This window comes from Mchenga conophoros, linkage group LG16, assembly GCF_057382185.1.
Source record: "Mchenga conophoros isolate Kocher_MC1m ecotype Shallow Benthic linkage group LG16, M_conophoros_male_GT1.1, whole genome shotgun sequence".
In the NCBI taxonomy this organism is placed as follows: Eukaryota; Metazoa; Chordata; class Actinopteri; order Cichliformes; family Cichlidae; genus Mchenga; species Mchenga conophoros.
In genome coordinates this window covers 21,193,071-21,218,209 of record NC_140541.1, presented here as the reverse complement: position 1 = coordinate 21,218,209, position 25,139 = coordinate 21,193,071, and the positions used below count along the sequence as shown (strand labels likewise).

General features: G+C 40.4%; 1 long non-coding RNA gene across 1 annotated transcript; it reads right to left on the bottom strand.

Moving 5' to 3' along the window:
- Positions 1 to 787: 787 nt before the first annotated feature.
- LOC146556709 (uncharacterized) lies at positions 788 to 19,841 on the bottom strand. Its single transcript, XR_014888945.1, has 3 exons — positions 19,704 to 19,841; positions 6,789 to 6,851; positions 788 to 4,414 (listed from the first exon to the last, which is right to left on the bottom strand). It is a non-coding gene; the product is annotated as an uncharacterized LOC146556709 (long non-coding RNA).
- Positions 19,842 to 25,139: the final 5,298 nt, after the last annotated feature.

The following is a 25,139-nucleotide window of genomic DNA, read 5'->3' as shown; positions in this document are numbered from 1 at the left end:
CATGTTTCTGGTTAGGCTCTGGTGAGTGGGACCAGGCAGGGGACACATGAAAGGATCTCTCTGTCAGGCCGCAAAGATGTTCAGTCTGAGTCTAATGAAGACCAGAACACATATCCAGATCGGAGAACATGCATGCCACACACTATACAAACACCAGGGCTACAACACTGTTGACAGCCACGGTCTTCTTTCCCTGTTCTCTAAAGGTGGACAAAGTGAAAAGCATGTCTGTTCTGTGATTAAAAGGCAGCAGGACACTGAAGCAAAACTGCCACATCCAAAGACAGACAGACAATATTTTTCTCCCTCCCTTTTTTTCTTTTCCTCTGCGACTCTACAGGGAACTTGATTTCCTGGATTCAGTGCCTGGAAAATGCTTCTTCACAGTATATTTTGGATTCAATTTGTTGAGCTGGGGTTGTACAAAGGTGCAGAACTGTTTTTATTGTGAGGTACTTCTGTGCTATCAGTTGTGAAACAATGCAAAAGCTCTCCAACAGCCTCAACAGTGTAATGTTCATATTTGTCGACACTTTGGCAGAAAGATGTTGATTTAGGGTCATTTGGTGGTATTTGCAGCAGAGATACAGTATGTTGGACTGCTAGAAAAAGATTTGTGAACAGATTAAATGACATCACTATCACTGACCTGTTATTTTAATTATGGTAGTAACTACATAATTTAATGTATTCTTCTGGAGGTAGTAAAAGTGATCCACAACAATTTAAGTATAACCCCCGCACACTCTTTCTTAACCCTGATACATTTACTAAATCACAATATGTCCACATACATGTAAGTGTGGACATTGTGACACATACACACACACAGAGACACTACATGTTACAAATACTACTGCACAATATGAGATAGATATACTGAAACAAAAATTATACAACGTTTTTATAAGATGTTATAGGTGCATAAATGTTACATGTTGGTCATTTTAGCCCGTTGCTAGGAGGTTGCTAGGCAACATGATGACGTAATATATGATAAAGACAGCAGCCATCAGGGGCCATCAAAGTATAGCAGTACATCACAATGTATTTTACAATCTGATTATACTACTGATTGAGGTAACACAAGACTACAATATAGAGATATTAAAATATGAAATATAAATCTGAAGTGTGAACCGATGATCCTGACAATAAATTAACACGCCGCATAAATCACATGTCTATCATCTCTATCATCTGTGGGCATAAAATTATGGACACTCAAAAAATCTGGTTCTTTGCAGTTTGGGTCAAAGGTAAGCGAGAGGTCCGATATGTTTGTGTTTACAAAGAAAACCAGAAGAATCGTTATCTAGATGCTTATTTCCAAACCAAACATCATTCTCTGCAGGCGTACAAAGTGAAGAGATCAAGCAAGAGTATCATCCATCTGGGTAAGAGCTGTTTAAAATCCCCCCTGATTAGTGCTAATCCCCTTGATGCGCCTTCCTGAGAATAAACACATACTGACCCAAGTGACCCATTCCTAATTAATGAAGTTAGGAAGTTTGCTATGCAATCATCAATACACTGTGGCCAATCCTGCGCTAAGGGAGCTCGCACTAAAGCTAACTTTGCTATATGATGATATATTTAAAGGTAATAACTCAAATTACAACAGCTGACATTTTAAATTGGGATCAATGGCTGGTGTCAGCTTTTCACCATATAATACACCCCCAGGCATGACTGGCAAAGAGGGGAAACTTTCTGTCTTGTCTTCTTTTCTCCTATGAAGCCTTTGTGTAGGGTCGCCCCAGAGGCGAAGCGCAGTTCACAGGTCAGCCGTACCCAGGAGGATGGACGGCAGTGTGAGGGCAGGACCCAGGCTCGAGGACAAGGAAAGGGTCAGGGGTTGAGTTCAGAGGGAATCCACACAGAGGATGTTGAAACAGATATTGTTGGGGGGCAGAGCTTCCTCCACTTTTCCCACTGGGTTGCCACAAAGACAAGGCGGGCACAGAGAGACACACATACAAACGATCCAAAGGTGTTAATGATAGAGCACATGTGCTCTTCAAAGTGCGTTACAGTAAAAGAAGAAATTATGACAGACATCACTTGTAGTCTAAACACGGCGCTTCAGTGCCTCTGTGTCTTCAATGTCTCAAAATAAACTCGGGTGACAGAACAAAAGAGCAGTGAAAATATGTTTTGAGGGGGTGGTTCACACATTAAAATCAACACATTTCATTTGCCTCTTTTTAGAAAAAATAAAACCAAAATATTGAAAAGCTAAGTAAAATGTAAAGAAAAGGTGAATGAAATGAAAATAACGCAAAGACAATATATAAACTGTTGAAACAGGTATTTATAAATCTATTTACTTCTTTCTTAAGGTCATGATTTTTAGTTTAAGTGTTAAGTTTTTAATGAAACGCATTTCAAAATAGCAAAAAAAGACACAAAACAAAAACCTGGTGGAACATCTCACAGCTAATACGGTTAATTAGCAAAACAACCTGATATATATATAAAAAAAGAGTCCCAGGGAGCAAGAGGTTTTCAGAAGCAAAGATGAGGTCCAAGCCTATTAAAAGTAATGATTGCCAATGGAAAAGTGAAGATTTCTCGTTTGAGGTGCACGGTATGGTTAAAAGATTCCGAGAATCAAGAATTCCCTAAGTGCAAGAAACAAATCTGAACAGCAATAGTCTTTAAACCCGCAGATGGTGCTTTAGTATAAAAAGAAACCCAGTTCTATCACTGTAAATCACTACATGACCTCAGAAACACATCTGTCATGTGAACATCGTTTTCACCACATCCACAAATGGAAGTCAGAACCTTTCTATGCAAAAAATATCCTCTGTTTGTTCTTTCTTTCTTTCTTTCTTTCTTTCTTTCTTTCTTTCTTTCTTTTTCTTTAAGAAATCATGGACACCATGTTTTTAAAGCAAATGACAAAAGACACCACCCAGGTTGTTATCAGCACACATTTCAAAAGCTAGAATTTGTGATGGTACGGGGTGCATTAGTGAACACAGCATGAGTAACTTGCACATCTGTGAACCACCATTGATACAGGTTAGGAGCAACATATGCCAAGCAGACATCTTCTTCAAGGAAAGCTGCATTTATTCCAGCTAAGGAAATATTTCTTCTTCGAAAATCTCATTCAATATACATCAAGATAGATTCACTGGCCACTTGATTAGGGACACCTGTTCAACTGCTTGTTAATGCAACTATCTAATCAGCCAGTCGCATGCCAGCAATTCCATCAATGTTGGCATGTAGACATGGTCAAGATGACCTGCTGAAGTTCAAAGCAAATATCAGAATGGGGAAGAAAGGTGATTTAAGGGACTTTGAACATGTTATGGTTGTTGGTGCCAGATGGGCTTACTGGAGTATTTCAGAAACTGCTGATCTGGTGGGATTTTCCCACAAAACCATCTTTAGGGTTTACAGAAAATGTCCAGTAAGCTGCAGGTGAAAAGACCTTGTTGGTGACAGAGGTCAAAGAAGAATGTCCAGACTGCTTTGAGTGTATAGAAAGGCAACAGTAAGTCAAATAACCACTCATTGAAAGCAAGGTACACAGAAAAGCATCTCTGAATGCACAACGTGTCTAACATTGAGGCCGATGGGCTTCAGCGCCTGAAGACCACACCAGGTGCCACCCCTGTTAGCTGAGAACAGTACATTATCTCTAGAATTTGCACAGGCTTACCAACATTGGACATGGAAGACAGGAAAGTTTACAGCACCTTGCTGATGCCACAAGGAGTTAGCAGCTATCAGTGGCCAACTCTTTGTGATAGTAGCACTGACATATTTGTCACCAATTCTATTAATTTTTTCTCCCCTGATTAAGTCATAAAAGCAGCATGAGACTGAAAAGGGAGCATGAAACAGATTTTAATAGAACAAATTATATCTGCAGTGACTGGTCATAGAAGCAAAAGCTTTTAAACCTCTGAGAACAGCATATTAATTAGCACCTGGAAATTTATTTATTTATTTAGTTATTTTATTTCATTTTTATTGTCTATGAAGATGTCGGTGTCAGTACACCGGGAAAAAACCTTGCACATGGCTCAGCAAACCAGATTGTTTACATAATGAATGTGCAGTATTTCATCCTGTGCGTGTGCTCCAAGGCTAAGCGCTCATTTCCACCCTTGATGATCACAGGCACCATTGATTGTAATGCTGACGAGCAGGCTAATACTGCCCGTGGCGTACAAAGGAATCTGGACATGTTTAAAGTTCTAACTTTCATGTTTTTTCATGCTGGTATGAAGGAGAATGCTGATGTTGGGGGCAGCTGGCTCTCATTAAGAAAACATGATGTCAAACAGAGGGGCTCGCTGGTGAAAGTCAAACGCTCTTCTGCTCCATCGTCGTTGTCATCTTTTGGCATATCCCAAAGACAGACAGACAGACAGATACTCCACCTGGTGAACTTAACACGTCAACACTGGTCAGTAAACTTTTACATACAGACCAGAAAAAAAAGAATAAGGCTGTTAAAAATTTACAGTCTAAAGTATAAAGCTAAAAGTCAGCATGTCTCAATATACAAAATAGTAATTTATGTTCTCCTCAACCTAATAGGTCATGTATTTTTAATTTTGTAATTTTCTTTCACTCTTTATGAGACATTTATAAAACATGCTTGACTAATTGCTTCATAAACATTTTAATACTTAATGAATAAACAATAAACACGTTTCAGCATAGAATCTTTTATCAAAGGTCTCTTAAGTTTTATAGTCCTTTTAGCAAAAGGCCTACTTTATTTTAATCTCTTTACTTATAATAGACCATAGTGTTGTGGTTTGCACAGTTGCCTAGCAGGCAAAAGATCACCAGTTTGTCTCTGGAAGGAGACTCAAATCCCTGTGGGGGTTGTGTCAGGAAGGGCATCCGGCATAAAAACCTCCCAGTTTAAACATACTGAGCTACCTGCTGTGGCAACCTACTGTGTATAAGGGAGCAGCTTAAATGTAATAGAAATTTTTTGTTGATTAGATAAAACATTTTTTATTAGTTGCTTACCCTCTCTTAATCCATAAACTCTACATGTGTAATTGTTTACAAGTCATGTCACTAAACTTTCCAATAAACTATCAAGTTTGCCCAAACATTGGCCTTATTTTCCCTAAACAAGTGAAGATATGAATGATGAATTACACTGTTAGCTAAAACTTGTGAAACCTTCATAAACTCATTAACAAGGCATGCAAGCAACACCCAGCGCTTTCATTTCTTCAGTTTACAACCCCAGTTAAGACTGACCATTTCCTGCACCTCAGCAAGCTTTGGAGGCACAGGCCGGTCTTGTTTGCCTCAGAGGGCGAGGACAGTGGTGAGCAGCTCAGGCTGATATATCTACAAAAGCTTCATTGTCATAGCAAAGAAGCCTTTGTTGGTGACTTCGATGGAAATATCTGGCACAGACTGTCTTCAACCTGCGCTGGGCGGATCTGGAATATTGCTGACGTCCTGGTCGTAAATCCCTTGTCTAAATGCACCATTACACGTGTGCTTTTTCAAGCCTGTTTGCAACATAAACAGTTCCGTTTGTGCTGAGGTGTTGAGTGGAGCCAAGATTTAGGTGAGCTGAGGGAGTTCTGTGATTCACTGTCAGGACGCTGTGCCTGCGCAGCCTGCAACACGTTTATGATGCTCAAGAGGGGCAAAAAAACATATGGGGTACATGTTAGGAAGGTTTTCACCGCATAGCTTAACAAGAGATGATCTCTCTTTTTCCACGCTTTGATGGTAAGTGCCTGTTAACCACGTCCCACCTTTGGGATAAATGACATTATCAGCTACTTAGCTGATACTTTTTGGGACGATCTGCTTTTCATCGCTTATAACGAAACCCTACGGCATGTTTTCCAAGCTCACTTTACTCCAGGACTCTTATATTAATGTGTGCTGCCTGGAACACACTCACGTGTTATTTTAGAGCTCGATTTTTTTGATTCCATATTATCCTACTCAACATAACTCAAGCCGAATCATCTGGCGAAACACCTCAAAGATACGACTCTTGCAAAACCACATGGATCGTCCCTGGAGTTTGACCCGCAGTTCACACATGAACACGCTGCGGTTGTCATTCATGCGTGCTAAAGAAAACAAACATGTTCCTTCTTTCAATTCATAAATAATTTACTGCTCCATATAATTTGTGCCATGTTTACCATCACTCCCTCCTCTCACATCTGGGATTGGATGATATTGCCAAAGATCTCGCTGAGCACAGTTCGTCTCTGCGCTCATCTCTTCTCATACTCTTAGCCCTTAAAAGCAAAGCTCCAAAGACAATGAAATATTGTGCAGATCTGATTGGAAACAGCCTCCATAATGTGAGTTTAGCAATCTCCTTATGTCATTCCACTTTTCAAATAGACCGTTTGAAACATCACAGTAATTTGATTAAAATGGATTGACAGCCTGGTGAGTTACTGTCAGTGAGCCAGTGGGAAAAGAGTGTTTCTGATTTCTCCTGAGGAGAATCCTTCACCTCCCCAGAAGTTCTTTTAATATAAGGGCAGTGCCTTTCATCTGCTCCTCGGAGCGAGGCTCTTAATGCGTTGCAGATTCTTTTCAACTCTGACAATCTTTTACCATCATCTTTTTAGTGGGTTTCTGCATAACATTTCAATTAATATCACATGAAAGTGAAAATATTACCCTGCAACGAAGTCAGTGTAATGTCTGATAATGAATACGCTCATTCCCATTCGTGGGAAAATAACCAGTGAAGAAACTGCAGAATTTCAAAGCAAAGTGTAGCCGATTATACTGTAAATGTATTTACTTACTTTGCAAAACATCAGAAGCTCTTCAGTATTTGCCTTCTTGCTTAGAAGAAACCGACTGAAAGCCTGGAAATAGTAAGAAACAATAAGAAAAGATATGATGATTAATGAGCTTAGCATTGATATATTAGCTCTGTTGCTAGCTACCTTGGCTAGCTTTTAACCTCGCTATCACTTTTTATGCTATGTTAGGATTAATATCTCCTTTCTTTTGCTTTACATATAGTTGCATTGATCCTTCTATTTAGCTCTTGACAACAAAGCGGGCAGGTGTATTCCCAAGATGTTTAACTATGGCTTTGATCAGTGTGTTTAGTGCAATGTTCCTCTGGTCATTGGTCCCACTGCTGTGTTGGCAAAGTCTGGCGTTCTCATTCCTATAAAACCAAAACAGCCATTTGTTACAGGATACAACGCTGTGATCTTTGATTAACCCAATTAGCATGAATAAAGATGAGGAAGTAACAATTTCTAAAGATAATACACAACGTAAACATGATGTTAACCAAGCACTGCCGTGGTTGCTGTAAAAATCCCAGTCCTCTGGCCTCTCGCTGCACGATCTGTCTTTCATAGACGACCGGCGCTGACTGCCAAGAACAGCACTCTGGCTGATGTGCCTGGCTCTTGTTAACAGAGGATAGGTTTGTGTCAAGCACAGCTTCTCAGCAGGCAGAGCCAGTTGTTGTTGTGGTTAAAAAAGATTGTGGGAGCATTGTGCAATCGCTCACTGACAGAGATGTCGGGCCGCTATAAATGACACACCTCCGACCAACTGATCCTCTGCCAGCGTGACTCATCTTTTTCTCATGGTGGAGGCCTGACAGAATGCCTTTGAACAGGTGTCCAAAGCTGTTGTTTTCCTTTCTCATCACTATCATCATCATTTTTTTTTACATTGTTATTTGTGTATCTGATTTCATCTCCTTTCTCTGTATCCACACACACCCACGCACGAAAACAGTTTCAATTGAACTTTTCGAATAAAAAAGAAACACTGCTAGCCCTCAGTATTTATCATGGCTGAAATGTGCTTGGAGACAAAGTGCCTTTGAATTTGAGCCTATTCAACATACTTCATGAAAAAATATTGAATTAGATGTTTCATACCGCCTACAGTTTTTTTTTCGCAAGACAACGGGGGTTATATTTCCTTATTGGGATTATTCCTCTGTATTCTGATCCTTATTCAATGGACTTAAACTTTCTTCCAAGCTCAGTGTCACTGAATAACTATCCAGCAACTTTTCACTCTTGAAAGTCTGCCAGCCATTGAGGGGCTGTTTTTAATTGACTGATCGTCCACATGGTTGGAATATTCACGGGCATTGCCACGGGCAAAATTTCTTCTCATCAGAAGCTGCTGGTTGAGCATCTCAGATCTGAAGCCAGTAATTGAATAGATGGGGTTTTGATTGATGCTTAGAGGAAGTCCCTTTCCTATTTAAATATTCATGGCTTTGTAGCCTAAGGGTGAGACGGGAATCCAAAGCAAACCTGTGCACAACAATAGCAGCTCAGAGTTCCTTCTGTCTGCTTCTCATTACAGTAAACACACTTTAGAGCTACCATCCCTCTCCACATTCCTGCTCTCCGCTCCAGTGGGCTCCACCTAACAGAAGGTATTTGGCCTCTGAAGGCAAATCTAAATGTGCAGGATACATTTTTTTTTTAAAAGACAAATTACCCATCATCTTATTATTTCACCACATAAATATCCCCAGAAAAACATGTATCATTCAATTTACTGAATTTCACAAGACACAATGCTTTGGTTTTTTTTTCTAGCAGAGCTTAGATTAAAAGTGACCATAATGCTGCAACGGCTGAAACATGCAATTCATGTTAAAGGTGTTTCCTTTGGCGCCATGTCTCTACTGCTAATGCACTCTTGGTCTCTGATTCCCAGTCAAGTCAATCAGATCATGCATGTTCCCTCCACAGCACAAACTGCCATGGACTCCCTGCGCCAAAAATATCTCTTACCATGAACCATCCGCACACAAAAAAAAGCCGCATTATTTATGATTCAATCTGTGGTTTGGAACAAATCTCCACTGTTATAACACAGGAGGAATAGCTTTAACAAATTGTAACAACCTGTATTAGCATTTGATGGCATCCAAAAGATACATATTTTTCTTCTTGCCTGTGGTGCTATTTATACATCTACGGATGAATGTGGTGTGAGTTTCTCAGTTATTAAGCTGTGGAAGATTTGATCAAGATTTACATGCATAAACCAGCAAAAGAAAACAACCAAACAAATAAAAGTAATCCACAAACCTTGTTGCTGGTGGTTTAATGTAGGCTATCAAACTACACCAGCCAACCATAGCACAGTGCAGAAGGAAGCACATATACCCATGACAAGACGCCTGTGCTAATGACAGCGTGACAGGATGTAACATTTAATGGTATCCCCCTGAGGTTAGATGTCATTTTAGCACCACACTTTCTTTTCTTGGTGGGTGTACATTACTGTGCAAAAGTCTTGAGCCACCCCGAATTTCTTTATATTTTGCTTCTAAAAATGCCATAGATTACACAGTTTGAGCAGGATAGTACTTTTGCACCAGTATCATGAGTCCCAAAGAGCTATTAGCTAAAAACTTTGCATATCTCAACATGTTGTGCAATGTGTCCTCAAAAAATCAGAGGAAGCTAAACAAGAAAATTTGTATTCCTAAAAATAAAACATCTATATCAAAGTAGTCATACAGGACCTGGACTATTTAAGTTCTTCAGCCCATCCATCTACTGTTTGCTGAGGACTCATTAGACATGATCTCAGTAGAGGGGATGCTGAGGTATGCCAAATTACACAAGAACTGGACAGAAAATCAGTCACAACAGTTCTTTTGGAGGGGAGATGTTTGGAGGTCAGGAAAGAGGTTAGAGCTGGGCGATAGAACGATAACGATATGTATCGCGATATAACTTTTACTCGATAGAGGAATTAAGCTATCGTGATAGACCTTGCCGCTCTTGTCCTCTTAAAAAAAAAAAAAAGGTCAGCCAATCCAAATTAAGTAGCGCAGAGCTGAACCAATCACAGCCGCAGCGTCACGTCGCGTGACTTGTTACGTACAGCACAAGTGCCAAGCCGCACGTGTGTTTGTTTGGGAAGCAGCCAGCGGGTAATGGAGGAAATGAGTGTGCCGACTAGAAAAATCAACCGAGTGTGACCGAAGAGAAAACAGATGATGGTTCCAATGCTGGAGAGATTGTCGAACGGAAGAGCCATAGAAGTTCCGTAGTGTGAAGGTATTTCGGCTATTTCAAGTCTGACAAAAAACAGAGTAGCGTGCACTGTAAATTGTGCCGAAAACAAGTCTGGAAATACAATAAACTGGTGCATGCGTCACACTGTGCGCCACGTTATTGTTTCGGTGAAATTAATTTCTACAATACTGTTAATTCTACTCTCTGCAGTGTTTAAATGCTTACATATACACACAGTTACTGTCCCTCCACACATACGACTCGGTTCTGCTTCTATGCCCCAGCTTTGTTTACTTTTTCCCACCGAGGCTTCTAGACTTCTGATTGGCCAACATTTCTGCACGGTTAGGAATCTAGCGCCACCTGCTGCTTTGGCATGTTCATAGCAGCGTTTTCCTTCATTTCTGCCTTTATGTGTGGACGGGATTATTTTTTAAAACGAAAACGGAAAATCTCTGTTTTCAAAAATACCCGTGTACGTGTGGACGTAGCCTCAGTCTCTGACTGGAAGCGCTAATTCGTCATTCGGCATTTTGATCCACCCTGCAATACCACCTGGAAAGGGTCTCATTGGCAATAACTTCATTTTTCAGCATGACAATGATCCCAAACACACTTCAAATGCAGGAAAAGCATACCTGGATCAAAAAACACACAATATAACACTATCAGAGCCTGGACCAAACACTATTATTATTATTATTGTTGAAGTAGTGTGGGGTCAAGGCAGCCAGCATTCAAAGTAAAGCTTTGAAATGCCCTTCAAAGACCCGAGAGAACTATTTCTGAAGGCTATTTAAAGAAATGACAAGAAAGCTTACCTAAGAGGCTAAGCTTTCAGGCTGTGTTGAAGAATAAAGCTGGTCATACCAAATATTGACTTTCAAGCTCTTTAGAATTGTGCAAACTTTTGCCTTAAATACCGTATTTCCATGTATGTTTGGCCACATTTCAGTGAAACACTGCACTTGCTTCCCATTTTCTAGCAAAATATTTTTTTTAAATGAGGGGTTGCTCAAGACTTTTACACAACACTGTATTTTTAGAACTTACACCAGACAAAAATAAAAACTGGAATTTGCGAGCTGTCTCCTAAGCATACTTGTGTAATCTAATTTCAAACTGAAACAGATAAAATAATGTTCAAAAGAAATCAGATATATTATTATTCAGCAGGTGTCCTGCAAAATATTGGTGTTAAAACGGATAACGATCAAACACTGTTTATCATTTCATCCCAAGCAATCTCAGAAAAACATTATCAGAGGTAAAATTACAAATTTCAGTATCACAGCACTCAAACCATTAACCAACCATCCTCAAAATATGAGCTGCCAACAAATCAAGACTGTCTTTCCAAGAAAACATCTCCTGACCTAAAAAAAAGATGCCTTATTAGTCCAGTAAAATCCCAGCACATTGTCACGTGCAGAATACTGGGTGTCTTGCATATTTTAATCGCTCGTATTAAATTGGGTCTATGACTGTCAGCTTGCAGCGATATAAAAATACACCACAGTCTAGCGAGATTCTGAAAAGTAGAAGGAAAAAAAAATAAAAGTCAGTTGGAAATAAATCCACCGATTTATAAGCCAACAAACACAGACACAATCTGGGTTGGAGTGAAAGAAGCCCTCGTTGGGAAAACAAGGGGCCATGAATTGTCTGCAGAAGTGTTTTCTGCATGGAATATCTCTTTTCTTTTCACAAACACATTTTCATTCGAGGATTTAATTAAGTGGGTTCGTTTGAGGAGTACTGGGACGCAGCAGAATAATAAAAGCTCTGTCGTACGGCCAAGAGTCAAACAGCATGCTGCTAAATAAACTTCTCACATTTCTGTCATCTAACTTTTCCTTTTTTCGCCATTATGTATAGTTTGTCTGCAGATTTTAACTGATGACTTCTGTAGATATTTTATTTTTTAATGGTCTTTTTTTCTCTCACTGTGCCTGTGCCTTAGCCTAGCATGACAAGTAAGATCAGTGAAAAATGTCACTTGACTACCAGCTGCAGCTTTGAAGTTAGAGACAAAGTGATATGAAACATAATATCCCCAGGGTCCCATTTAGTATTTGGCACAATAAACATTTGCCAAGTCCAATTGTGTGTGACTGATTCTGCTCATATAGGTCTGGCAAAAGAGTCAGTAGTATTATAATTAAAATGACAGGTATTCAGGGAGATGAGTAGGTCTTTGAGGAGTAGGGATGATTTCATTATTCAGTCTCACTGACTCCGGAGAGCACAGATTGCATTGCACACACCACAGAGACTATATTACAGTAAAGCAAGTCATGCTGTCGAACAAAATAAAATAAAGAGACATAATGAATTGGACTTCTTTTACATTTTTTTGCCTCCTGTTTATGAAATCATTCTATTATTTTCACAACATATTTCCTCCTTTTCCCCCCAGAAAATAATCACCACAAGGTCTTTTTTGGAACTGTTCTGGAGATGTAAATCATACAAGATCTTCATCAGCAGAGTTGTCGTGGAATTGCAGCTGTGCAAATTCTCGTTTTCCCCACTAGAATACAATTTAAATCAGAGGTGTGCGCATGGAGGAAAAAATGCATCATAAAACATAATACATTTTATTTGAGCTGGGTAGAAAGCATCAGAACAATTCGATTTTATCATTAAATCTAGATATGAAAAGGAGAAAATGAAGTAAGACATTTCATCAAGCCTTATCTTAGCTTGATAATGACAAACTTGCTTCTTGGAATTTAGAGTTTGGAGTTCTCCTCCAAGAAAAGAAAAAAGAAGAAAAATCGTTCTTGTGACTGAGCACATTTTTTAATCATTCTCCAAAGCCCACGCTTCAGCCACTTATTATATCACAGCTAAAATGTTCTGATTTATTACATCTTCGAATTTCACAATCTGAGGACAAATTGGTCTCCTCAAAAATGCATGAACATGGCTGAGAAGCACCACATGAGATGAAAATGCATTCCCGATGTTGCAACATGAGAGAATGCGGGCACGATGGTGTCACTGCTGATTAGAGGAGATGGCATGTTTTACGACCTGCAATACTGTTACTAATTAGCGGACACTTGATATGGTGCGTTTCATTAGAGGGAGACACAAGCTCTGAAACCCACAGTGTCATTTCTGTCGGTTCAGTTGCTGTAGCTCAAGGTGAAAGAGACACATGGCCCACAGAGTAAATGGGATAAGCATCTCTTCTAACAAGAGGAACAAAAGCGTTGGGAGACGGAATAAGCCTTCATGGCAAAACACTCATAAAGAGGCATGAACTGGCAAGTCCTCGATCTCCACATCTTGAGAAATAATCACTCCCTTCTGGATGTGTTTATGAGGGCAGAGGGGCCTGTGCTATGACGCCTGTACAATATACTGAAGAAGAAGCATGCAATGCAGCTGATCTGAGCCTTGGACTCCTGCAAAAGGGCATGCCTGAAGTGACACTGTGCTGTTGTTTTTGACAGACATGATTTCTGTGTTATGTCACAGAGATGAATGCATTTACAGTCTACTAAAGGGTGAAGGCAAAATAATTACAGTGAGCCAGTGTGTGAATAAACCAAAAGCACCATGCACTGTTTCACTTTACAGCTATAGCTTTGTAACAGTAGGTGTCCACATTTTTTTAGTACAAATACAAAGAGAGAGAGAGCGAGAAATGAAGGAAGCAGGTATAGTAGTGGCCAGAGTTTACATCTGCTTATCGTGGGCAAACATCTCATGGTAATTTGGGGCTTTTACTGATTTCTTTGAACTGCTGTCTTTCCAGTGTGGGATGATTGTACAGCACACACCTTTAATGGCATTAAAAACACAAACTGGGTGCACAGGTTTGAATTTTTTGAGGGAATTTTCTCTGATCCACACTGGATCAAAAGTATACATACAGACTCAAATATATACATACCCTCATATAAATGTTTTAATAAGTGATGCTGAAAGATCTACAAAAATGTTCAATTTGGCAAGGCCAAGGCCTATTAACTTCTCATTATTGATCATGATTGACTACAACTGGTAGTTTCTTTCTTTAATACAAAACTAATTTATTTTGTAGCATTCATTGAATTGACCAATAATCAGAACAATAGGAAAGGAAGGAACTCAGGAAGGTTATTTAGATAGGTCACCACTTTTCCAAGGTACCACTTTTCCAAGAAGCCACAAACTAAGAGGAAATCGGATGTTCAGGAAAAACCCAGAAACCCCAAAGCTCAAGCCTGCCATGAACTGGAAACTGCTGGAACACCAGCATCGCTGTCACCAGTGACATTGCTGTGGACTAAGACGGTGCTGACCAAGAAAGAATCCCCTGCTGCCCACATAGATGAAATAGATGAGGCCATAAATGAAACAAATATTGAGCTATATGGCTACAATGACAAAAGGTTTGCTGGATGAGTAAAAGTGAGACTTTCACACCTGAGAATGCTGTAAAACATGGTGGTGGTACCATCATGCCCCGGGTCTGATTCCCTACCTGTGGGACTGGTACGCAAAGTGGATGGAATAATGAAGAAGTGGGGCTATCTCCAAATTCTTCAACAGCTAAAAAGCTGAAACTTGAACAGAGTTGGGTGTTCCAACAGGACAGTGATGCCAAACACTCAAAACTCAAAACAGGTTTTGGAATGTATAAAACAGGCTAATATCAAAGAGTGATCAAATATTCAGAAGTTTGTTCACGGCTACTAAAAGCATCTGGTTGAGGTGCAACTTGCTAAGGGACATTTTACCTGCTATTAGTGGATGTGTTTGAACCCTGTCTGGATTAGAGAAGATTTTAAGTCACTGAAGATCTATGCTGTACAAGTATTCCACCCTGGGAGAAGAAAAAAGTCTAATGGAATCACTAATAGCTTCAAAATTATCATGACATCCATCCCTGTGATGAGTTAATGAAAACAACTTTAAATTTGCACAAAAAAATCATATCCAAGATTTGCAGTAAAAGAAAAAAAAACATATTTGTCCCTTGGCACATACTTATTGTTAAGTCCAAGGAAAAGAAGAGGTGAGTTGAGTCCAGCTCCTCTGTGACTGCAGCAGATTCCAGTGAAAGCTCTGATTCAAATGACTAGAGCTTTGCTCAGGGTCATGGATTCTGGACATCAAGCTGCATGCAATCACCGCTTAAAACAGCACCAAACACATGTTTTTCTAAAGGAGACCAGTGACAGGTAGAACATTTTCAATCAGGGTCCCCAGACTGAAGCAAGGTTCTAGAAAAGAGTATATTTGTAAAATTAGCAAAAGGGTAGGAAAATTTAAATTGTAAGCCCCAGTTCTTGGCAATGCTGAACTATATTTTATAAATAGCAGCATTATTGTTTTGCTGCTATTGTGGCAATTTTTCATGTCTTTGTTCCATTCTCTTTTTTGGTCATTTTCCATGTTTTTCCCTTGTTTGTCTTCATTTGATTGACTTTCCAACAAGAAGCTTCAAGTGCCACTTCAAACAGACGTATGCCTGTTTGGTCATCCATCCATGATACTAATAAAACAACTACCGTGCCATCTCCTCCTTCATCGCTTAAAACAGAGAGGGAGACAGCACCACAATGCTGTGGAATGTTGGGATTAAAACCACAATCTGTTGACTTTACAATGAAATTATATGGACACAGATTTTCAAAGCATGACATGTTGCAAAACAAGAAAGAATCTGTAAAATACTTCAGCGGGTATGAGGTATGTCATGTGAGCAGCAGTTACCACAGGATTAGGAGAGGGTGGATTTATTCTCCAGTGGAGGTTAGAATAATTCCTTGTCAAATCCAGGGATGTGTATATTTTGTCCACCCTTTCTAAAACAGCTCGTTCAAGCTGATGGATATGGTAAGAGCGCATGACATGCAGAGGATTTTCTATTCTCTTTTATGATCGCTATGGCATTGTTTTCCATCTGAGCCCCTCTCAGCCTCTAGGGAAGCCAGGCATGTGTTTATTTGTCAGGAGCCCATTTGTAATAGATCCATATTTCAAAACAAAAGCAACCCATCAAAGTGTTTATTTTAATCGGTACGTCCTAGTCAGGAAAGCAATCGTGTTACAATGAGGAAATGAGTTTTGAAACATGAAAGAACAAAAGAAAAGTAAGGATTTTCTGACACCTGATACAGTGGAATATGAATTAGGATCCATTTAGAGGATAACTGGCTCATATAAAAACAAGTATAACTGATTAGTCTGTATCCAGACTGGTTTTAGGAATTGAAGCCTCCATACATGATATGAAGATTACTTTTTAATTTACTTTTCTTGCAGTCGGATTTACGTTTGGATCAGGAGAATTCCTCTGAGAATTTGATCAGAAGAGTTGCATTAACCTTGTTCTAGACGAGGAGGGCTTTACGTGCTGCTGCCAGCTTGTTAAAAAGTGAGGGAGAATGTCAAGGAAAGGAACACGTGGATATACTATTCCCAGTGGAACCGCCCAGACTTTAAGAGACGAATGTGCTCCATTTTTTTTATTAATGGCTTTTGCTATCAATATATTTTTATTAAATATGAAAAGTTCTCTAACAAACAGTGCCAGTGACCTGAAATGCCATAAAATTTCCTGGAACACAACTCGGAAGTGAAATAAAACTGTGTTTGCTATTGCTGATTCAGAGTCTGTGCTGTTGTTCAAAGGTGTCTTTGACTTCGTTACCTGAACTGGTGCCAAAGCAAAGCTAAGATTTTGATTTATTTCCTACATATGACCTTTGCATAATATATTAAAGGGCTGTTACAAATAGATCTTCCATTTTAGCCAACGTTACGCAAGTGGAGCAACAGCAGAGCCCGAATGGAAGCTGGGGCAGGACGCCACACTATGTACTGTAATGGAATCCAGGTTATGACCTATTTTTGTTTATATTCACCTTTGCATGCCATGTCTGCAGCAGTTCCTTTGCTGACATTTATGAGGCCTGTGATGAATGTGAATGGCTGTTGCAACTTTTGTCTTCTGCTGAGAAGGGCCTAATGTTAGTCTGTCTAGTGTCTGTACCAACCACAAAGCAGCCTGACCTGTGCAAACCTGGGGACATGGCATCCAGATTTCCATCTCCAGCTGCCTTGTAGAACCACAGGACTACTTCCTCCACTTAGTTTCCTAATTTATCAGCCACCCCCTCCCTCATCACACACAGTGATCCCCATAACCAAAACCTCTCCTTTGATATTGAAAAACCAGAGTTCGTCACTTCCCCCACTTCCTATCACACTGAGGCAAATGACATTGACGGTAATTATTTGCCGTGTGAAGGTGTTCTCTCGAGTTACTTCTGATCTGACTTTAATCGGAATCTAAAGGTGTGATCGCAAACAGGCCGAGAATGAGCCAAAATTTCACAGGGATATCTGTGGAACTCATTTATGCCGGTGCCTGGACTTTGCTTCGAGGTGTGGATGGGAAACGAGAAATAACATTTAGCGGCTGCAGCTGAGAGTAGATCTATCACTCTGCCAACTGTGCTCTCTCATCCCTCCTTGGGCTCGGATGAGAGCTTTAACCTTGAGGGCAAGGCGGTGGTGAACATATGCAAGTAATTTGTACAGAATAAATAACAGGATGATCTTTTGACAGTCAGCGCAGCCGCTCTGGGCTTTATTATTGGCACACAGCTCTCTGGGGACAACAGTGCCAAGCTTCGAGGTGTCACTATGGAGACCTGGAGCTGCTTTTGATACTCATTACAGCTTAAGTGCTTAGTGGATGGAGCTCACACATCACTATATCATCGCAGGTTTTGCCAAAAAGAAATTTATATACAGAATTGTTATTAATAAGAGTTGATAGTAAAAAAAACCCAATATGATTTAGAGGTTCTTTTACCGTACAGAGGTTAAAACATACGTGTGAAAATGCTCACTCAGTTAAACAAGACTTGACATTCACACACCATTACATATGATGGGTGGGGAGCTATTTGGGAAATGTCTAATACCATGTGAGAAGTGGATCAGTGGAAACAAACATCTCTTTCCTCCCCCACCTTTTTTTTCCATTGATTGAATCATTCCTCTCGGCTATCAAAGCCAAGCGAAAATCTCATAGAAAGATAAACCTTAACACCAGATCAGTCATTCTCGTCACCGCGTCGGATGACCTCGCCAGCGCAGGTACAGATTATGGATCGGCTCATTTCCCGTATATGAGGCAAAAAACAGATGGATTGCATATTAAAAGACTTTAGACGTGCCAGTGGTCATTTATAAAAGCTTAAAAAGTGGGTTGGAGGTGACATTCTTTCAGGAAGGAGAAAGATTTAAAATGGCATGATTTCCCAAAGGCCTCAGTAACCAAATCTCACTTGGAGAGAAAACTCGGAGTGAAATATAACCATCATAGATTTGTGTGATTTGTTCTGTGTATGGATTCAGAAAAGTTCGGATCAGCGAGGGGTCTGTGCAATAAAACCTCAGCGTAGCTCAGGGTTGAGATTCTCATTGGATAATGTTGGCTACGGAGGACAAAAAAAATAGCCCATTAGATAATTTAATTACCTGGACAATGGATGCATGAGTGTTTGCGATTAAATGCTCAATTCAGCCAGCATTTTGAATATTGATATGGATGTAATTCTTGCTGGAACCTCGCTCTGGCTCAGTGGTTGGAATGAAAACATTGCCTGATGCTTTACAGAGATTAATAACAACCACCACCGCACATTTACACTGGATAGATGGGAGAAGAACATTTTATCAGACATCTGTTCAACCCAACCAATCGGAGACACTTGGACCTGAAGCTCCCTCGCAGAACCAAATAAAGCCGTGAATTGTTGCTAACACTGAACAGTGACTCGTGGTGGACTGTCATCCAAGAATACCACATAAAACCAAATCATTCATATAAAGCTCTGCTGTCCCTGCGGCTTTGAGCTGGGCCTTCAGAGCTTATAAAGGGGATAGCAAAGCCCTTTAAGAGACTTTGTGGCCTCTGGGGTTAAGGTAACAGCTAATTGTTCTGCTCGGGTTCTGAAGATATTCGCAATGAGCTCATGAATCGAGCATGTAACTTATGCATCAAGCCACATCCTCTCATTCTTCTCATGCAGCATGCACCCTGTGATTTATGGCTGGACAGTGGCCTGTAGAGGTGTTGGATTCAATGAAATACAAGGGAGAACATCTGGAAAGCCCATTAGCTCCAAATCACAGCTTCAGCCACTTTGATAGTGAGATGCAAGCCTGGAATGGACATGCTGGTGCACACTGAGGGACACTGAGAATTTCTCATCGAACAGACATGAGAAGAGAGGGTTGTTCATATTTTAAGTAGCTCAATATTAATGGTCCTACTTAAAGCACCAGGTGAGCTAACAAGAGCCTTAAATGAGCCTCTTCCATGTGTTCCTAATGTCTCCCAGATGTGGAGTACTTCAGTCCTGTTGGCGTCCTTGGTTGGAAGCAAGAGCGCCTCCTAATCTGAAAAATGAAAAGGCCTTGATAGGATAAAGAATCCATTCTAAAGCTGCGTGACACAGCCAGTGTTACACAAGTCATTCTAGTCAAGGATAATTGGGTAAGGAGAGCATCGGCAGGGTGTGTCTGAACAAGGTACCTCTGCCTCCACTCATCTCAGGCCCGACATAAGACCGTGGGGAGGTGTGTTGAAATACAACCCTGTCACCATTCATCCTCACCCCCTCGGTGCAACAATGACTCGCATGCAGTCTGCTTTTCATTTAAGGGAATTACCTTTGGGAGGCCAGAAGACGTCTTCAAACTTGCTCTGTGTGTGTTCTTCTCATCCCTGCAGAGCTGTCTCATTAACACAGGCTTGGTTTAGCGTAGCCATCTCTGTCCTGCTGAAGCCTGCAGCCTGCCGAATGGAAGCTGAATGTAATGACTCACACACAGACACACACACTCACATTATAAAGATCCTGCACACCCTCCCCGGTTACAGCAGCACTCCTCCGGTCGTTGCAGCTTACACTGCCAGCCTCTCAAACGAGAGGACTGTGATACTGAGGCCACTTAAGGCTGAGAGTGAGAGAACAGAAGAGGCAGGAGGGAGAGCCGGGTGTTGTGTGAAGTAAAAAGAGTAGCACTGGATTAGTCTAAATTATGACTTTCATGAGATTTTGCGATGATGTGCGCAGCTTACCTAATGAGGTTTTTGACACGGTACATAAGTTCTTATTGCTTTGCAGTCTGAAGTCTGACCTGTTGTCTTAACTTCAGTTTGGAGTGGAACAGCTATTACTCTTTTCCTGTGTAAAACTTGTTTTACTGCCGCTGAAAAAGCCCTAATTAGTCAATCATCAGTAGGGTGGCTACTTCCTTAAGAGCACTTAAGAGTTCAGGCGTCGTCTCACCGGGGTGTGGTTCATATCATTTACATTTCATTAAAGCATGCTGCGAGACGTCACCGATTTCTCCAGTAAACCGTGAGTTTCCATGAAGCAAGCACATGGGTGGGTTTGGGGTGTGTGTGGGGGGGGGGGGGGGGGGGGGGAACGTGTCACCCATCAGGAGCTGTCAGAGGATAGAATCCAGATCCTTGGCCAGGAGAGGCCAGGCCAGCCAGCTGTCACCTCGCTGACACTGGCTGAGACCATCCATCTGGCTGAGAGAGGCCCACCATGGGTGGGTGGAGAGAAACTCGCCAGATCCCAGACTGTATGCACATGAAGGTAGGAATGTACACATACAAGCAGACATTTTTTGTTAGCGCACAGACACGGGGACAAACATTTAAGGGCATTCATGCAAGCGCTCTTCTACGCGTGCACGCCTACGGGAACTTGCACAATGTGGCAGAGCTATTTTGAGTAATCACCAGCCACCAGCGCAATCTGTGCTGCTGTCCACATGAATCACTCCCTCACAGACAGATCCAGGAAATAGACGTGACACGCTGCCATCAAGCTGAACAGAGACAAATAAACAATTATAACATGTAGCGCTCACTTTCACATACAGCAACACCCTGTATCAGAGAGTGATTTTCAACAACAGGAGGTTGTTGTTTTTTTTTTGTTCTGCACACCTATGCATCATTATAGCTTACTTTAAAGCTCCTCTGCTGGCGGTAATGATTGAACGAGTGGCAAGCTTCTTCTAATCCAAATTTAGACACGCTACAGTCGTAGATCTACCTCTTTGTTCGGTTTTTCCTGGAATTTTTAGTGCAGTAATTTGCTTGAGTAAAACATCTTTGCTACACATCGGATGAGAATGTAACTCATCTACCCTGGCACACCAAAATAAAAGGGATCACTGAAGTTGCCAGACATATGGAGAGCATTTGGAGATATTCAGATTCCCTGGCGACCACAGCAGAGACAGGAAGAGTGTTGTACATCTTGTTTTCGTAACAACTAATTTCAAAAACTTAAATGGCCGCAATTGTTCCCAAAATTCTTTTAACCAAAAGAAGCTTATGATTAATTTACTGTTTTCAATTTTTTTTTTAAGTTTAAAATCAGTTTTGACTTGACATATACACGAATTTTGACTGAAAGGCGTATCATTGATGATTGCCTTTAGCATTCATAATGACAGCAATTTGAATCAGAGCTGGGTTTTTCAGTAAAGCTCCTTTTTTCTGTGAGGGAGAAAGAAAAAAAATCAATTGCCCAATACAGGGTTTATATGCCAGTCATCTCTTTAGCTTTTTATCTGCTGTACTGTAAAAATCTTGATTTTCAAGACCTTTAGATGTTTAGATTCTTATCCATCATGTAATACAGCATGGGAGACGTTTTTTGGCCCTAAATTCACCCTTGTAGCATGAAAAATACACAGAGAGAGTCATAAATATCTATTATCAGTGATATAAAGGACAAGGAGTTCAGCATCAAATAGTATGGATTCCGCAGAGGCCTGATCTCAGCTTCATTAAGTCAGTCTGGGATTACACGAAGAGAGAAAAGCAAGCGAGACAGCCTGAATCCACAGGAGAACTGAGGCAAGTTCTTGGAACAACTTACCTGCCAAGTAATTTTAAAGCAAAGTGCATCATGGAGAACCGGTGGTGTATTAAAGGCAAAGGGCAAACAGGCAAAATATTTATTTCATTATTTGCTTTCGCTGTCCTTTGTTTGAAGTTAACTGATAGATCAGACCTACAGCTTTACTTCACATGATGCTACAGTCAAAGCATCTGTTACATTTTTGTTTACTGTAGCACTGAATTTGTTGAATGATTGCTCCGAACGATGCTCCTTTATGTGAGGACTTCATTAGAGGGGCTCTGGTATTGTAGCAAACAGCATGGTATGAAATGAAAGCTAAAACAGTATTAAAGTAGAAAAGTACAACATCAGACTAGCAGTGCTTACCCAGCGCTATAGCCCCTAGCACATTATTTCTAATAAGAGAGGTTATCAGCAAGAGTACAGTATATGACTATTAGTATTACTGTATAATAACAGTCGTATAAAGCCAAACATATGTATCATTATTTTCTAGCAATAGTGTATCTCAGCCCTGTTTTGTCCAATCACAACTGCTTATCAAACCCTGAATTGGATAAGCAGCTGAGAAAATGTTAGAAAATGGACTGATGTAAGAAGTGCATCTCTACACACTTCAATCCGGATGTTCTTCTGGTGAAGTCATTGCAGTTTCTTATCACACTATCGCACACACTGAGACAAGAGGCACCACTGAGCCATGGGAAATGTTACGGAAAACACACAGGGCAGACTGGAGAAGGTAAAGACAGACAGAGGACGAGATTGGGAAACAAAGATCAATGATAATGTGATCTGATGACATATGCAGTTGAGTGAGTCGTTCCCCTCTGGTGGTCTCGCCATCGACCGACTCCAAGCCGAAGACAGCGAATTTTGTTTGGCTTGGCTTTAATCTTCCCATCAGACGATATGAAGCAGGCATTGTGCTGCAAGTGTTTTCCATTTTGCCACGAGAGAATTGTGTCAGGTTTTGCAAGTGCACAAGCAAAGATACGTCAGCGTGGCACTCTGACAGGCAGCTTGTTCAAATAAAGAACTGGAGCTTAGCACCTCTGCTGTTGAGAAACAAAATTAAAGCGATTCCCTTTGCTGCTTCTCAGAAACTGTCTGTCCATGGTGCTGAATTCATGCTTTTATACATTTCTAATTGCTGTTTCCCTCCTCAGTTAATTAGCAATGGCTGCTGGAGAGTTTGAAAAATGGTTTTTGCTTTGCAAAGTAAGCTTGGATGGACCTTATGTTTGACAAACAGTGGTGATTGTTTGAAACTGTGTGAAATCTGATGCGTACAGCATGTAAATCAAAGTGCAAATGTGATAGTCATCAATTTTATTTTTCTCTTTCAAGGGCTGTTAATGCTTTGCAGCGCATTTGTCACTTTGAAATGCTTACATGCTCACAACGACAATGCTAACACGCCTTTGTTTTGAACGCCTCATGTTTCCCATCTTCACCACTATAAATATTCATCTGGTGATCAGGACCAAACGCGAAGCTTAGGCTGGTGGTAATATGTTTTTTAAGGAACTTTTAAACAATAGTATAGAAGTGCAGCTGAAAGTTTATACTAAATCAAATCAGTGTGTGCCGATTTCTTTAATCTACCACTTGATGGTGACTTCAGAACAAGCCAGTCCTCATAAACGCTGATGCTAAAATACTGACCTAGCCAAAAGCTACTGTCCTTTGTAGCTATAGTTTTACATTTTAATAAGGCTTGAAGTTATGCATTATTTTATGTTTTCCTGCTTTATGTGACAGGTAGGTGCTAACTTTGCTTCCAGCTGTCTGCCACAACTCACCCTTTGACCTTGTTTGTGTCGTTGGAGCATTTTTAATGTAATTTTCTTGCAAGTAATAAGACCTGCTGTGTGATAACTACACAAACAGACCATCCAGGAAGTCTGTGCTCCAGTTTTTGTGTGTGTGCTAATATTTTGATCTTCATTTAGGTCTAATTTTTGGGTACCTGTGTAACAGATGAAAAGTCACGATGGTTCAGTCAAACTGTCACATGCAGTTTGTGATTTCTTCACCCAAACCAAAACTGCTATTTAAATTAATGCTTTGAAATGGTTGACAAAAGACATACTCTTCATACCATATAAATGAGACATGTTTCTAAAGCAAATTATCCAAAGGAACCATAAAAAAAGCATTGAAGAAAATACTATCTGATTTCACTATAGATTTGGAACTCGGTTCCAGCTTCCCACACCCCTGAACTGGATAAGCAAAGAAGAAAACAGATGGATGGATGCATCAGAAGGCAAATAATTGGGAAGATCTATGACAGTGAAAGTGTGCATGTACAAAAAATGCTTCAAAGTCTAGCCAGACCATAAGGACTTGCTCTAAGAATTTTTTTTCTTATTTTTAAGTGTAACAGATGTGTGAAGGAATCCACCGTGACGCTGCTACCATGCACACCTTCACTGACCCTGCAGGTCTAACAGCAATTTATTTTGATTATTAAAGTCAACAGTAATACATCAATAATCTGTTTGTGCTGTTCAGAGAAAAGCAAACAGTAGATAGCACTGTTAAATTAAATTCTTTATTAGCGGCATAATGACAACGTTAAACCTTCACAAATCTCTATGATCTGTATGTCCAATCCCCCCCCCCCCCCCACACACACACACACCCACACCCAATCACACAGCAAGGCCTCATTCATTAAGAGACACCAAGATAAAGCTATGGGAATTATTCCTTACTACTGAGATCATTTTTGGTTCAGGGAGGACAACCAAACAAGTTTCATTCTTCTACCTTGCACTTATTTTATCTATCCCATTTGTAGCCCTTATAGGTATGTAAGTAGGATATTAATGAGTGTTTCCACTGTGTGCTTACTACCGTGGGTATAATAATCCTTTTGCCTTGGGCACGCTTGAATTTTACATGATGACCAAATGTTAGTAAAGCATAGAGGCTGAATTCTGCCAAGTATAGTCATAAACATCCTCACCCAAGAGGAAAAGCCTGTATGATGAAGTATAATAATAACAGTGAAAAACAATGCTTTGGCTTTGGTATTAATGCTGGAACAGCGGAGGGTCTGAAGACAAATCAAGCCTTAACAGAGGCCTTTTATAGAGATAGGCAAGAACAGGATATTATTTCATTATTATGTCTCAGCTTCACTTAACAATTTAGCCACATCATTACAGTGGCGCCCAGGTTGCAGTGTCACAGTAAAGTA